Below are 17,713 nucleotides of genomic sequence, written 5' to 3' on the forward strand. Positions count from 1 at the left end.
TACATACGATCTGAGTTGTATCTCTCCTCCAATCGGCTATCACTTGAGATTCCAGTAAGTTTATCATCCTTGTCTAGTGTGATTCTCTTTGAAACTTCTTTGTGGGGGAAGCTTCCCGCAAATAATATTTAGCCTATCAGCCCTGGATTAATTCGACCTTTCTTATAATTCTTTTTCAGGGGGACTTCAACCAGTAAGTATGGCTAGCTTGTCAAGCCTATCTATCTTAAGCGTTTTGGACCTCTTTCGTATGGAGCAATATTGGCGGCAGACAACATCCGATGGATCGATAAAACTCCATAACGCGTCATGCATTTTCAGAGGAGTCCAAGAAGCAAAGTAAAAGAAACCATTCGATCTATGCGGACCCTCACTTGCGTAATGTACTCGCTTCGAATGTGTTTTACTAAAGAAGCAAAGCTTATCAGTTTGAAGTCACACGACTGGCATAAAATGTGTCAGGTATGTTTGAAGTGGAATATATCATAGTGGGAATTGTGTAACAAATCTCTGTGTGGATTTTAATGTCATTTCCAGACATGTTTTGCAGTTTATTTTATCGGTAGCCATTGAGGGATGTTGTCTCTTGACATCCGTAACATAATCTACAAACTTGCAAAGTTGGTACAATGGATCTCACAAAAGAAGATCAATGTAAACTCCATACCATTCCTCCAAGCTAAGTTGTGTGCATGTTTGAGAAACACTTTCTTACTACCATGCTAATCATTCAGGTGCATCTTCTTGTTCACATAGTTGATGCGGTGGAAATAGCTGGCACAATACATTTTAGATGGATGTTTTTTTTAAAACATTTCATGAAAACGCTCAAGGGATATGTGCGTCAGAAGGCACGTCTGGAGAGTAGCATGGCAGAAGGTTGGCTGGTATCAGAGTTCCTAATTTACATTGGAGAGTGGCTAGATGGATTTGATAAAGCTCGGGACATGCTATAGCGAACCATAGATGATGAGCACATATCTGGGATTGTCATGTGCAATCTCGCTGTTGAGAAGAAGATGATGGAAGATCTAGAGGCTAAAATCAATCGATTTTGCATGCTTCACAATTCAGTGATGTAAAAGTGGATTTCACAATATGAGGATGCAAGCAAGAGTGAAAAGGGGCTTGAATCGAGTGGAGACAGGGAAGACGATCATCGATGCATTATCCAACGGGTCTGGAGAGCCTACCAACATTCATGAGCTTAAGATGGTTGTACAACCAATTGAAAAGCGCACAACAGTGCGGTGAAGAAGTGATTGAGGAGGAGTGGGAGTACTCTCGGGGTTGTGTAACCAAGGTAAGTTTACAATGTACGACTAGTGACTTTCTAGATGTTTGAAAGGCCACTCATCATCTTTGTTGGTTGTAGTATAAATCATACACAACACCATGGTGTAAAGGTCGACATTTTAGGGTGGAACGGATCGACAAAAAGCGTTTTACTCAAGATAGTAGACTCATGGCAAAATTTGAATAGTTTAGTCGACGACGGTCCTCTGATGCAGATCCTGTGGTGGCGAAACTCACTGATTTAGGCATGCTACAAGAGATTTTGAGGATCAATTATAGCGAATTTTTTATCGACTTGTTTCACGTGCAATAGTTCAAGATAATCATGGAGGGTTGCAACGCTACTGTGTAGAGGAGAGTTTGGTTTTCTTGAGGTGGATTCAACTAAGAAATGGGTTGGCATAAGAGACACTTTTGTACTACCTGAGCATTGTGAATAAGTAAGTATGTAAATAGTTAACATCCAATTTTAGAATTTATGTGCTTGGAAGCTCTCATGTAAGCTATGTAGCTTTGACAGGTGATATTTTATCCTAAAAAGTCTGCATCAAACTGGTGGTACGTCATAGAGGTAGCCACTCGTACTGCACGGACGTATGATGGCTACCATGTGCCAATCACAGTGACATCAATGGAGGAGATCAAAGAAGATGCTCAGTCAGAAGCCGCTGAGGTGGTGCTAGACGAGCATCAAGTTGCTACTCTCTATGGGGTGCATGCACAGGATCTACAAAATGAAACGGAGGACATCTGTCTAAACAGAGAGCTCTATATAGATATAGGAAGTTATGCTGAGCTATGTGAGGATGAGAGAGAGACCTCTTAAAGCCATAAATATTGTATTTGAATAATTTTGCTTTGTCTTATAATATATATTATATTCACGTGACTTTTTATCTATTCCTATCTATATGCGTCATTGCGTCATTGTATTTAATCGTCATTGCGTCCACTCTAGATAGTATGCTCTAGGTATATTCTCACAAGTAGGGACAACGAGCACTGCGCTCCGAGTGCGATGGAGACTGAAGCTACAATCGTGAAGGAAGTGATCTGTCTCTTCTCATAGATGCTGCTCGTCCCACCACTAGATCTAGTTGATCGGGTGAAAGAGACGCTAAGAAGCACTACTACTGTTTCTTATCGTCCCTTTCACCCGATCAACTAGATCTAGTGGTGGAGCGAGCAGCATTTGAGCAGAGACAGATCACCTTCGCGATTGTAGCTTTAGTCTCTATCGCACCCAAAGCACAATTCTTTTATAAATTCATAAGAACTTCAACAAAATCTCTCTAGACAGGAACTCTTTCCCACTTTATGAGTCCTCTCTCTCTCTCTCTCTCTACTTATCCATGTTTTCTTCTTCATTTCTTCAATAATAAGATTAAATGTTTGTGTGTTTAATGCAGTTATGGATGATGATGACTTTCTTTCTTCTTTGTCACCCTATCAGAGATAGTGGTACGAGGATCGTCATCGCTCTAGAGCACCATCACGTCGTTCTACTCCTTTAGCATCTCCCTCTATTTCGGAGCATTCAGCACGCTCTGAAGCTTTGGTGTCAACGAGACAATCTTCACACTCGTTTAGGCACCGACGCTCTAGTGGTGGCGACGGTGGTTGTTGTGGGGATGTCACCGCTGATGCCTCGACACCGTCTCGTGTTCGATGAGGCTCTTTACCTTCCCCTTCTTTGTCCGCCCCCACACCAGCCACGACATCGTCATCTACACCAGGTTACTCCTTGCTTCGGGGTCTAGACTCCAGTGGAGATACCTGACGTACGTACCCTCATCGACACCCCGCTAGAGATCCATGTCGGGATACACAGATTCACGTGTCACTGACGAGAGGGCTTGCCTTACTCCGTCGACTTCAACGGCGGCATCATCTTGGATGATGAAGGCAAGAAGGTGATCTCACACATGCGCGATCTTTGCTCTGAGGTGTTTAGACACTACATACTAAACACCTGGAGTGAAGTACCAAGTGAATTAAAAGACAGAGTCATCAGCATACTGTATGACGAGTTTTTGGCGTCAACACGGGATAACCGCTTCAATGAAGACCTGATGAAGGTTTGAATGTGCGAATACTGCAATCACAAGCATTTTGAAGTGCAAAAAGAAATAAAGCATGGGTGGAACAAACCAGATTGACTGGCCAAAGAATATTGGAAGAATACGAAGAAAGAAGCACGCGGGAATTGTGACAAGTGGAAGCAACAAAAGGAGGGAGCCAAAGTGCGAGTAGAGGTAAGGAGCTCGCACCACTTGGGGAGCGGCGGGTGGGCATCATTTGAGGCCGATTTTGTAAGTTTTTTCGCATTGCTCTTTAGGTTTGATAGTTTAGGCTTTAGGGGTTTTTTAAATTCTAACATAATGGATTCTTTGATGTTTTGAACAGTGGTCGATGAGACAGAACGTGACTCCACACTGTACGAGCGCAAGTACGCAGGCAGGGAGGGCTTAAATGCCCTGATAGACATTTTGAGTTCTCGAGATGACATGGTTAGTATTAGGTTTTACTCTTTTCTATTTGTTGTATTGTTTTGTAAATTATATGTTTATACTTACAGAAAGCTATCTTTTTTTTTTTTTTTGCAGAATCCGACAGATATGCCGTTTGTATGCAATGAGACGTCTGATTAAACGACGTCAGTTTAGCCATAGCTAGATAGCATTAGTTTCCTTTTGTCATAGTATATGTATCATGAGATGACGTGTATACGTCTTTTTGTAACTATTGAAAAACCATGTGTATTTTCTCAATAATGACAATGGTGTTGTATCTATTACATTTGCAAAGCTTAACAATCAAGTGATTTTGCCTATAATGTGTACGATTGTCATCGATTTACTTTTGTCATGATTGTATCTTTATTCTGCAAACAATACTATGGATGATAGAGTTAATGGTTATATTGTCTTATGGGTGACTACTTTGGGTCTATACCTAAGCTTGCACTTTCTTTCAAAGGTGAATTTGGGCTTATCTGGGATTTATTTAGGTTTACTCTATTATTGAAACATTCAATATGGTTGATGGGTGGCAGGGCATTGAATCAAAATTTTTTACTCTTGGGCGTCGCTATATAAGGCTCTGCAGCGTCGCTATGAACGTCGCCATAGGTAGCCTGTAAGCGGCTCTATGGTCGTCGCTATATGCATCACTATATAGCGACGCTCATAGCGACGTTCCCGTATTGACGCTGTTAGCAACGGTCTTAGTGAGGCAAGGGAGTATAAAAACCTAAGTATTTCCGTCGCTAAAAACGTAACAAGTGCACACAACCTCTTGTAGTGTGAATAGCTTCTCCATCAAGCGGTTAAATGTGGTTGGTGCATTGGTCAAACCAAAAGGCATGACAATGTATTCGTAAAGACCAAATGTAGTGCAAAATGCGGTCTTTACAATGTCTTGATCAACTATTCTTATTTGATGGTAGCCACTTTTTAGGTCAATCCTACTAAAATGCAGCTAATCAAATAGGTCTTCTACCCATGGAATGGGAAACCTATTTTTGATAGTGATCCTATTTAGTGCTCTATAGTTGACACACATATGATATGTGTCGTATTTCTTTTGCACTAACAACACGGTGAACAAAATGGAGATGAGCTAGGACTAACCATGCCCTTCTCAACTAACTCATGCACTTGCCACATAATCTCCTAAGGAGGTTTATTAGGCGGTGAACTTCTTGGAAGAAGTTCAATTGCATGGTCATCATTGCCTCATTTAGGAGGTAGTTCAAAAGCGATGTCATCAATAAACCATCTTGAAATACCTTGAGAAAATTGGATAACTCTAATTCCTTGTGATTGTTTATATTTTCTTTTGATAAAGCATTAGGTTCATTTGGAGAATCTTTAACAAAAATCATGTACACAGAAAAAGAGCTCTTTATTAACTTATTGAAAGCTTGTGTATGTAACAATGGGTATGGTGTTACCCAAATCCTTAGCATCTATGTACATATCTTTTTCCCTAAATGTAGATTAGATTTGCCTTTTAGGGAATTTAACATTGGCAACCATGCGATCAAACCATGGTGCCCCAAGGATTATATCCTCATGCTTGAGAGGAGAGATAAATAAGTCCTCCTTGTCCACATAGGTTTGGACATGGAGCCTCAATTTTCTAATTAAGGGAGTGACTGAAGATTCTTGCCCCTTGAAAGCACCATCGGCAGCTAGGACATCTCCCATCTCATAGGCTTGGATGCCTAGCTTGGTAGCCAGCTTTGTGGATATGAAATTGTGAGTAGAACCAGGGTCAAAGAGAATAAAAGCATCATGTTCTCTTACCTTTCCCCAAGCATGGCATATAGGAGATCCTTTGTGATGAGCATCCTCTTCTTGGATTTTGACCAAGGTAGCTCTAGGAGGTTCATTTCTTGTATTTTTGTGGGGGCAATCACGATAGGCATGTCCTTACTCCCCGCACTTGAAACAGTGGTTATATTTATGATAATGCTCAAGTTCTTCAGAAGAGAGTTTATTTTTGCCTTTATAAACTCCCTTCTCCTTAGCTTTGTTGTTGTTGGCGTTGCCTTTAGGAGACTTTTGGACATTGTCCTTCCCCTTAGGCTCATTGTTAGTCCTTGTTCTCCGTGGGCTTAAGATTTCTCTTAGCCCCTTGTTGGTAATTGATTCATGAAGCCACCATGGTATGGTGTATGACTGCAGATATGGTGCGTGGACTTTGGGAGTTGACATACTCCACCATATCTTCAGTTAGACCTGCACAAAATTGTTGTTTTTTCTCTCCAAAGTCCATCTTTTTGAAGACAGTGGCTTTGAGATGTAAGTCCCGAAACTTGTTTACATATTTGTGAATAGATTCGTAGGGAGAGAGCTTCAAGTTTCGCCATTCGGTGAGTACTTTGTCTTTGGCATTGGTAGCCAAAAACAGCTTCATGATGGAAGCTCTTAAATCTTTTCATGTTTGTGGAGCTTCACAGTTTGACCGTAGGCTAGACCACCATTGCCTGACAGACTTTTGAAAATGCATAGCTCCATGGATTAGCTTAGAGGACTCTGTGAAGCCCTCATCTTTAAACGCCGCATCGAATTGTTGGATGAAGGCCAACACTTTTTCCGTAGCACCAAAGGTACCATCATAGTTAAGGAAAGATATGTTCTTTCCTCCCTCTTTGAACTTCTTGAGCTTGGACAACCTCTTTCACGCAGCATAGGATTTCCTATGGCCTCTTCTTTTTGGTGGGTTGGAAGTTGCACCATCACTTTCTTCAAAGGGGGAAGAAGATGGAGAAGAGGGTGACCTCTTTCTCGCCTTTTTCTTCTCTTGTTTTCTATCATCCCTCTTTGAATTATGGTGTGGAGAAGTGCGTAATGGTCTTCCCTATTTAGGGGGTGTTGAAGAGTGTTTTGCCCGCGGTCTTCATGGAGCCATCTCCACCGAGGTGGCAAAAACTCACTTATTTCTTGTTCTTTTGGTGGGGGCTATTGAGTTCTCCTTTGGGAAGGAGATGCATCATCAAGTAGTAGATTTTTGAGCCCTTCGTACGGATCCTCTTCTTCTTCCCAAATGGGAGAGAGACCTCTTTTGGAAGTCTCACAAGGAGGCTTCCTAGGTACTCTGTTAGCATCAAGCTAACACGAATATCATTTTCAGAGCCACAAATACCATTTTTCGGAGTTCTCATTGTAAAACACTTATTATTTTGATAAATCGGGTATATTGTAACTCCTATTTTCTTGGATAAACTCTGTAATTAATGAGCCGGGGCTACAAGATTCTAGATTGTTTCAACCTATTATTATCCATCTTTGGTAGAACTCCCAGATCATTAGTTTTGACCACCAAAAACCTTGGCTAAGGTATAAAAGCCAATTTTTGTAAGTTATTTTCAAGTTTTGGATAATAATAGAAACGCAGTGTGAGCTAACGGTGCTCACTCCTCTCCTTGTGCTTCATACTCCCTCCCCGGTTGTCACATTGCAGTCGCATTTGTTGCATTGCAACCGCAACTAAGAGCTCTACGCATTGACGTAAGCAGTTCACAGTATATCGTAGTGTTTGACGTCGTTGACCCGCGGCCTAATCTCATCATACCTAGGAATGTATACTTTCAAATAAAAAACTAAGCATAGGCGGGGTATTGGGGCATCATTGCTAAGCATTTAGATGCATTCTGGGTTGAAAACAACTAGGTCAAAAATCCACTGCTGTTAAAAATCGCGATTTTGGAACTTGACCTAAAGTGGGATTTGAGACCATAAGCATGTGTGCTTAGGTCTTATAAACTTGTCCTAGAAGCTTCATTATGTTTGGATGTCATCTAATGTTGTAAGGGATGTGATTTGTTTGCCGATGAGCGATTGGCTTTTGGTGATTTCAGTCACTTGAGTGTAGCTTGAGTTAGATGCGAGTTGTTAGTTGTTTTCCAAGAGATTGACACCCTCTTGTAACCTCTACACACTAGTCGATTCAGCTTCATCCCATGGATCGAGAATCTAATCGTGGTTCTCACTAATACTACAATAAGATAGGATTGTGAGGCTAGACATGCGTCCCACATTTGGCGCCGTTGCCGGGGATCGAAGAGACCTAAACTAGGAAAAAACACAAGCATATTGTAAAGTTATTCTTTAACTTCCTCTAGGATAGCCTAGAGTTCAAAAGTTTCTTCTAGAAACCGCATAGCTTAAGATTGTTGTCTTTTGCTGTGTAGAGGAAGCTTGGAAGTAATTGTACTTGCTGTCAGAGTGCCTTTAAGATTGTAGGATTGTAGAATTAGATTAGAATTTTGAGAATGGTTGATAGACGAGACAAGTCTTAAGATCAAAGCTCAAAAAACCATAAAAGATTAAAATAAAAAACGAGTGTTTGTGGACACTTTCCACAACCCCATTGCATGAGAATCTAGGAGTAGGGTAAGTAGGATTCGAGGTGGACTTCAGAACATTACTCTCTCAGAAAGAATCAAGTGTGAGTGTTCTTTGAAGTTGCAAAATTTTAGGTCTACGACTAGAAATAGCATGAAAAGACTCGAAACCACTCAATCCGAGTGGAGAGTAAGCATAAAAGTTGTTTGAACCTGTGGGTAAGCTCAAGGACACTCTGAGGTAAAAATTTCAAGAGTTGACCAAAACTTAGATTATTTACTTTTTCTTGACATTCTAAGCCAAAGTAAGTTTTGACTTGATTCATAGGCTTAAATAGCTCATGTAAAGACTATCTTTGAAAAAATAGCACAAAAGTGTTCATTTCAAGCTTGAAGTTAATAATCCCGATTATTAACTTTCAACCCAGATTTGACCAAGGTTCATACCATTGACTCATTGCATGTATACAAACAACTTTTGTAAAGGCCCAAAAGATTTGGATCACCAAACTGGGCAGAAACTGGGTAAAAACTAAAGTTTGTACTGACTTTTTGAAACTTGAGTGTAAATTGGAGAAAAATTTGTCCAAACTTGATGAAATTTGATTCATAGGCTTGTATTGATATAATAAACACGTGTACATGATTACTTGACAAAAAAGGTGCAAAAAATACCAATTGTAAATAATCGCGATTATTTACTTCTGTCCCATTTTTCAACTTTTTAGGCCCAGTGAGCATACCACTAGTTTTACCATGTTGTAATAAGCCCACAAACAAGATTTGGTAAGATTTGGATCATTGGATCAGAAATTGTGACCAAATTTGCAAAGATAGTCTGCGAAAAAAAAATTTGATGACCATTTGACCAGAAATAGTCCAAACTTGATGAAACTGGGCTAGGGACCTTAACTTGAGGTGCTTAACAGATCTGTGTCAAAATTGGGATAAAAATTTATAAAAATATAGCTGGAGTAAATAATCACGATTATTTACATCTGCTTCTAAAATTGGAAATTTTGCAAATTTGAATATACGACAAGGTCAAGCATCTCAAGTAGACCACACAAATCTATTTTGGTGATATTGGTAAACTTTAACAGATTCTGTCCAAAGTTGTTGAAACTTGTCCAGAGACTTCAACAGAGTGTATACTTTCCAAACCAAGACAAAAAGTGTAAAAAATTGACAAAACTAAGTAATCGTGATTTATTTACTACTGCTACAAAGGGACACCAGTTTTGACTTTTGAGCTTGTATAGTGTTAGACCAACATAATACAAGGCCACCGGGCAATTTTGGGTTCAATCGGATCCAAATTGGTACCTGTTCACTCAGTTTTCAAGTTACTGATTAATCCTTTAATTTTTGCCAATGTCGGATTTGAAAGTCAATTGTTGACTCCCATAGCTCGATTGAAGTGATACACACAGACCACTCACAATAGTTAGCCAAAATTATGTAGTCTTTGTGAAAGAATAGCTAACTTTTTCAAATTTATACAAGAATCAGGTTGTAGACGAGGAATCGGTAGTTCGACAGAATTGGCAATCAAGTCAAGTGGAATTGACGACAAGTCAATCCAAAGGTAAGTACTCTATCGAGGGCTTCACCAGTCTTTATGAACCTTAGATCTGGTCGTGTACTAGGAAATCAAGGCATATTTGGATAAATTTCCAGTAGGGTATCCATTGAAGAAAGCGTGAATCAAGGCAATTCCTTGCACACTATCTTGAAGAAGTTTCAGACACTTTTTCAGACTCAACATCTAAAATGTCTTCCTACTCAACTCAATCAGAGACTGGAACGATAGTGCGCTATAAGTATATACTTTCATTTTATAAGACTAATTGCCATGGAGCTCAGGTTTACTTGTATTCTAATGAGGAGTATGCTATTCGCATTGATAACCATGGTATTGAGTTCGAAGAAGAGATTAGGGCAAACAAACAAGGAAAAATGTACATGGACAGAAACAAAACGCAATATTTACAAGTTGAAAATCCTGACATGATAGACAAATGGGGGTTAGAAGTAAACGCCATAATCCTAGATATGTCAGCGAAAGAAGGACCACCAACTTTAGAATTCGAGGGATACGATCAAGTAGATTTGAAGCCTTTGAAACGGCTTAGTATTGATAATGCTAGGATTGGAGTCTACTGTTGGGAGGATCAAAACGTAAAAGATATTCTATGGACTTCGCATGCCAAATCAGGACAACTAACAACTATGAAAATCATCTACATCTTCAAGATCAAGGATAAGGGATCAATAGATCTACCAACCTACTTGTTTAGGGATTGTTATAACAACAACTTTGTTATGACGACTCCTAAGGAAGTATAACGAACCAAATACCAGGGGTATTCCATAAGGGATTGGATATTGGGCCAAGGACCAGAAACCAGTCCAAGAGACAAACATCGTGAGAGATCTTTTGAGAGTAATGTGAAGAAACCAGAAACCACCTCATTAAGAAGAAAATTGGGTGACACTAAGGCCAGTCTAGGGCTACATGAGTCACTATTTCCAACAGACTGGTTTGAAGGACTTGGAATAGGACCAATTGCTAGGACTGAGAGTTGAACAAAACAGACGTGTCAGACTAGCTGATTTTTAGAAATGGGTCAAAAAATACAGTGGATCAAGGGATCCATACGACCACTTAGCAAGCTTTAAGCAAGTGCTAAGAGCAGAGCGTATATTTGACTTCCATACTCAATTTGAGGGGTTTGGAATGAAATTAGAAGGAAAAGCATTGACATGGTTCCAAAACATTCTACCAAGGTCAATCATGGACTTGAACACATTAGCTCAAGGACTTGTAGCTGCTTGTTCCAAAATAGGGATCAAACACAATATGGTAGCTCAAATCTACAGCTTTAAACAGAAACAGAGTGAGTCTGTTAGGGATTGTGCAACTCAAATGAAACAATACATTGCTAGATGCCCAGAGCTAGAGATACCTACAGAAGAAAAACTAGTATCTTTATTTCTAGAAGGACTGCTAAACAAGGAGCTTCATGCTATACTTTATAGCAAGAAGCATACAACCTTAGAAGAGTGTGTATCATATGCTATCGACTTAGGAGACAATTGTGATATTTTCAATGCAGATGATGTCCCTAAGGATAACCAAAGTGAGAAAACAACATCCACTAAACCTGCACAAGTAGGAATGGCTGTTGTAGCACCGCTTTCAGCCATAGAAGACATGCTCAAAAGGATGAACGATATGATGAACAACATGCAAAGAGCACCTATGAGGGGACCAGGACAAGGGATGCCTCAACAGGGACAACCTATTAAGCCACAAAAATTGTGTGCAATTGAGGGTAAATGGACCAACCATGAGACCAACGAGTGCTACTTCCGACCAAAGTATGATGTGAATGTTCAGTACATGCCTATGAGGCCATAGGGAAAACCCATGTATAGATATCATCCTAATATGGCCCAAGCTCAAAGACCACCAATGGGTATGAAAAGACCTCAATATGTGTTGGGTCAACAACCTCCGTATCCAGGACATAATGCAGTGCATGTAAAGTAGATGCACCCAGAGGGAGTTATGATTGAACAAGCACTTGTGCCTGTTACACCTTTGCTAAGCCTAGTCCATCTATAGTAATGGTGGAGGGAGATTGGTATAATTCACATCCACCACCAATGGAGGAACCTATGACTTATGCTCCACCAGAGCTCGCACTAATGTATTATGTAGCTAATTAAGGTGTCACACCTCCTATGGTGAGACCCATGATTAAGCCAAGAACAGGAAACTGTCATATTGTGATGCAGATGATCATTGATGTCCAGAGCCTGACAAAAACCTCAAACCAATTGAAGCTTGTTGCATACAATATTGCGAAAAGGGAGGAAACTTCCCGGAAGATTGTCCTAAAAATCCTTTAAACAAGGGTAAAATGGTAGTCAACGTAGTCCAAGTGATACCTAGTAGCTCATCTGAGAGTGAACCAATTGTTCCAATCAAGGTTATCACTAGAGCTCACGCTAAGAAAAAGAAACATGACTCCTCAGATGATTTAGAGAATACAAAAGCTGCATCTCAAAAGACCAAAAGAAGCAGAAGCAAAAGGTGTGAGATGAGAAAACAAAAACAACGAGCTGAAATCGAGGAGAAAGGAAAACAACTATTCTAGGAAAAGGTGAAAGAACCTGGAAGCGAAATTAAAGAAACAACCGTGAAATCTGGAGGATCAATTTTGGTTGATGAAATTTTTGAGAAGGAATGTATCTTAGAAAGGGATTTCATCAGCCTACCAAGCATGGTTTAAAGCAGGCCAAAACATGGACAATAAATGGAAGAACTATCCTTCCCCAAGCATGGAAGCAGCTAAGCTTGAAGCTTACCAAAATTTGGTAAGAATCACACAAGAAATGCTGGAAAAACAAAAACCCAAGCTTGAAAGTATCAAAAAACCTGAAGAGCTTGTGCTAAGAGAAACTAAAGAAAAATCTGAAGTTGTGGTAGAACCCCACCTAGAAACAAAAGAACCAGAACTTATAGTGCCGGCGGACAGCGAAGATGCCTTAGACGGAATTCCATTCGTGGAGGAAGACTGGTCAGGACACTTATGGGAAAAGGTTAGAGAGATTAATGATAGGAGCTTAACCGTGAAGTCAGCTCCTATAGAGTAAGTTTGGCTAGACAACCTACCTCCTGATATAAACATGGATGTACAATCCTTGTACGGGGATTGCGGATCTGAAGGTTCAAGAATGTCAAAACCATTGACTTTGAAGACATTATCCTTTTACTTGGGAGATAACGAAGATGAATCCATAGTGTGTAAGACCACTCAAATGAAAAGAGTAGAATAGACCCTAGAAGTAGACAACATTCATTCAATTATGTCTACACCCATTCAATGCGCTCTTACCTTGGGAGAGCTGTTAAGACTCTGACCATATTTATGGAATGATCTACCGAAAACCCTATAGAAGGTGGGGATAATGGGGCTAATCTCAAAAAATTTGGAAAAATTGAAACACAAAATGAACAACAAAGAGATTCGATCTGTTCCAATGAACAAAGTCGGAGAATACTACAAAGGGGAAGAAGGAAACACCACCCTTCCACTGAAATATAATGACATAGAAACCATGGCAATATTGGATACTGGAGTAGGTATAGCCATAGCCACAAAAGAAGTATGGGAATCTTGGGGACAGCCATCCATTAGACAAACTTGAATGAAATTGCAATTGGCTAATGGACACATTGGAAGACCCTTAGGACTGCTTGAAAAAGTGATAGTTAATTCCTTTGGGATTTAATATCAACACGCTTTTGCCATAATAGACTTTTGGAAGAAACTCAACTACGAAATCATATTGGGAAGACCTTTTATGCGACAAATACAACTTATCCAAGATTGGATAAAAAATTATTTGTACTTGAAGAAAGTGTGATCTATAACAAGGGTTAATTTAAAAGATCACACCTATAGAGATGTCATGAAAATGCCCATATAAGAGTTCGATTCAGTCTCTGTGGCTGAAACTAAGCTTCCATCTTGGTTAAACAAGGACACTCCTATTTGGATGTGTGGAGCTTCAAAAAATGGAAGTTTAAAAAGAGAAGAATGTATCTTAGAAAGGGATTGCACAGATGAAGCCTATGTACCAGAACCCTTTCCAGAGCATTTGTTTGAGCCATTTGAGTGGACTCAAATTTTAGCTACAATGGATGTATGTGTGAATACGTCTATGCCTACTCAATTTTGCGATGAGGATGGCTATGACATAATTCCCATACAAATGATCTTACCCCTCCACATTGAAGATGAAATTGAGGAATCCAAAGACTTAATGAAAGCCCAACAAGTCTTTTTAGACCTCTACTATGATGCAACAGATGAGTTAGAAGAAAACTCAGCTAGCTCAGGAGATTCAGGGTGAGAAAAAGAACATGTGAGAGCTAAGATACTCATAAAAGGAGGGGAGGAAAAGTTTTTTGACTTTCCTAACCAGAAACCTAGAAGACAGAAAATGGTATAGATGCAAAAGAGACACCAAAAATGTGAAAGCTAGACCTATGCCATCAGTCCTCCAGTAGAACACAATTCCTGATGCAGATGGAGGCGCATGATTGTATCAAAGACAAAATCACTAGTAGATATCCTTCAAACGAAAGTTCAGATATATCAAAAACATTGAGAAAAACGAGGAAGGATACTCAAGCAAAACCGAACAAACAAGAAAAGGAGCCAACCATGATACGAGTTGAGCAGAAAAAAAAGTATCAAGAGTTGGAAAAAGCTCTAAAGGAGATATATACGACTGAAATTGAAAGGACAAGGGAACTGGAACATGCTCATCACCACCCAACCATGCCCTATATAGGCCCTTGCCCTTCTAAATATAGGGACCCCCTTGATTGCATGTCTATCCTAGACCTTGGCTGTGCCTGGTCCTACCCTTGGCATGACATTACCCCCCCCTTGGAGAAGCGTTTTCATCCTCGAAAACAAGAGTGATGATACACTAATGTTTTCTATAGTGGCATCCTTCATGGATCCAACTATTTGGTTGATCGGAACGCGGTTAAACAGGAGGTTCAATGAAACCAAGAGTAACATCTTGATTTTTCACATTGTTGTCCATTTGCAACCGTCTTTTGTTGCCGATTCCTATCCAATCATAGTGTGTAGACTCCATTTAGAATACACATGAGTATGCAAAACGAGTTATCACACAAAGATGTACCCTAAAGAGTACTTCTTTTCACTTTCCATGAAGGTAACTTGCTAACATAATTCATTACCCAAGTTGAAGTGCTTGACTTGTTTTCCAACAGTAAACAATCCCACCATAACTTGTGTTCAAGGTTGAGAACTTGATTTATACATGAAGAGACTACACCTAGTCGCAAACATGCTTTAACTTATGGTAAGTAAACTCCAAGTAGAGCAATAAATGCTTACTGATTGGATCGCTTGGTGCTAACGTACGCACTTTGCATATCCTTCAGTACAAGATTACACTTTGTAATCTACCTATCCCCTTGGATAACTGATAGTACTGAGGTGTGTTTTCCCTCATGGTTTATAGACAGTCTTCCTAGATGACTGGTAAATGGAAATCACAATATCGTGTAACATTGTTGAGGAATCATCAATATTCAGAATAACCATCGTGGTTAACTTGAAAAATCCACAAACACCCAAACCGAGCCATGACCTCTATTGGTGATTGGTAGACCCAAAAGTAATTTCATAGAGATACTGCACATAGAGTGCAAAATGCTTCATAAGCAACAACTTGAGGAATCTGCATGCCGTTCCAAATCGCCTTTGCTAAACACTAGGCCCAATAACACCTAGTGTGTATGCATTTAGCAAAAAACAGATCCGAACCTGTATATCCATGGTGATCCTTGCCAATACTTATGGCAAATGTGATGCGCCTAGCACACATTTGCCATAAGTAAAAGGGAATGTAAATAGTTCTGAAAAGAAACTAAATACTTTCAGTTGCAATCTTTTGCAAGCCTTGCTGGAACGTCTGAACCATAATAGAGGGTGAAACATTGATCACTTGTAGGTACAAACAATGAAACTTTCTCATTAAAAACTTAGAGCCTTGCTATATGTATAAACAACCATCTGTAATGTTGTTTAGCAGTACTTGTACCTGAACAAGTCATTCTACGTATCCGACAATTTTTGGCCATGAAATTGCTCCTGATACATCGTGCTAAAAATGGTCTAGAAAACAGATGTGACCAGCGCCTAGGGACTTTGTCGTGACACATATTTGAAATAGTGGACGCTCGTGTCAGTCCCAGAGACTCATATTCACCAGATGTGAAATATGTCTCAACTAAGGATGTCTGAAAAAAGAACATCCTACAAGTACAAGATGTACTTGTGTGTGGAGGTAACTCTAAACACTCTGCAACAAGAGTGAGAGGGACCCTCATTCATTGCTCCACACTGGCTAAACTGAACTCCTTGAGTCCCTAGACCAAGTTGTATCCCATGTGACAACATGTGCCAAATTGAATCCTACAAGTGGATTCATAATAGCATAATGTACATTGGACACTACGGACCAAAATACTTGTTTCAACCTGCTCATGGCGTGGCCCTGGGGATTGAACTGAAAGTTCACTTACCCCTATGCAAATGCATAGGAGTACGTCTCCCACCTGTGAAAAACCCAAGCAACGGAAACCTTGGGTGTTGCATTCACAATCCAAGCCCATTGGGGAGAATCTACGTAGTCAAACCCCTTGGTAAGACCCTTCGTAGGAATTGCTCACTAGCAGGTAATGGTAACCAACATAGTCAATCGTGTAAATAATGATGAGAATCAACTTGAAAAGTTGAAGTTGTCCACTACCCCTTGGTAGATTACGAACTTCTTTCCTTGAAAGTACAGCTGGGATAGATCAAATTGTGATCCTAAATGCCTATGGGGTGATTTAATAATCACCCACTGTCCCCAAAACTGTGATGCCATAGACACTTGTAGTGCTATAGAGAGAGCAAGAAATCCACACAAGTGATATGTCTAGCTCGTAAGCAGAGCCATGCTGTCTCTAGATTTTGTGGTATAAATTAGCTGATGTGAGTTTAAGATTATCAAAAAATCATCTTGAGCGTCGCAAAAAAAAACATGTAGTGCAACAATGACACCCTAAACATCCATTAACATTGATGTGTTCAATGTGTACTCCACCGGGAAGATCTGTTCGATCTTAAGAACAATCACCCCAAGAATGCCAATAGTTGGGTCTTACCCAAGATCTGACAATGTCTCTTAGCCAACGTGTGTGTGGCTCATAGCCCTTATGGCAATTAGTGTTCAGTCGATGAACCGATGAAGACTAATGTGAATGACATCTTGGCTAAGTTCTAGTTGAGCATTAGAGCACCTTTGCTCAAATTGACTCACAAGCAAAACATGTATCAAAGACCTTCTTAGAAAATTTTCGTTATTTTTCGAAAGAGAGAGAGAAAGAGAGAGAAGAAGAGCATGCTGGGATGAGGAACTTTTCATAAATTTCTAGAGTGGGTGCCCAATTTGTGTGCTCTTACACATCTTATGACTGACTTGCAGCTTATCCTATAAGCATGCAACAATCTGCATGTATAATTCTCTCATTGAGAGAGGTAACAAAAACCACAAGCCCCAGCTTGTCCTACTTACTATGTATGGGGTCGTGACTTTACAAAAATGACTTAAAAATGGCACTTTGCCTCTGAAAGAAGTCCAAGATTTAGGTTCCTTTTAATTTTGGTGTGTGACGATAGCAACCAAAAATCATGTTAAACAATCCCAAACTTATCTTGTCCTTGACAGAGTTGCGAGTGGGATAGCAGAAGCGTATTTCATGAGGCGGTAGAATTGAATCTACCTGGCTAGCATGCCATGCATGCAGAAAGGTCCTTGGCAAAAGTGATGGCCTCAAATGTGAGAGCCAAAACCATAAGTGTCTTGCACATGTATATTGGTAGGGAGTGATATTCCCTATTTTTCCAGTTTCCCAAACTTGTGTGCCACTACCCGTGATGCCAAGTCATTGGGCAG

The 17,713-nt window shown here is 40.0% G+C and overlaps 1 long non-coding RNA gene across 1 annotated transcript; it reads left to right on the forward strand.

The window, feature by feature from the left end:
- Positions 1–210: 210 nt before the first annotated feature.
- LOC147463106 (uncharacterized) lies at positions 211–4,118 on the forward strand. The gene is made up of 3 exons (XR_015190143.1): positions 211–462; positions 3,703–3,806; positions 3,903–4,118. It is a non-coding gene; the product is annotated as an uncharacterized LOC147463106 (long non-coding RNA).
- Positions 4,119–17,713: the final 13,595 nt, after the last annotated feature.

Source organism: Adiantum capillus-veneris, chromosome 2 (genome assembly GCF_014529385.1).
Source record: "Adiantum capillus-veneris isolate H3 chromosome 2, ASM1452938v2, whole genome shotgun sequence".
In the NCBI taxonomy this organism is placed as follows: Eukaryota; Viridiplantae; Streptophyta; class Polypodiopsida; order Polypodiales; family Pteridaceae; genus Adiantum; species Adiantum capillus-veneris.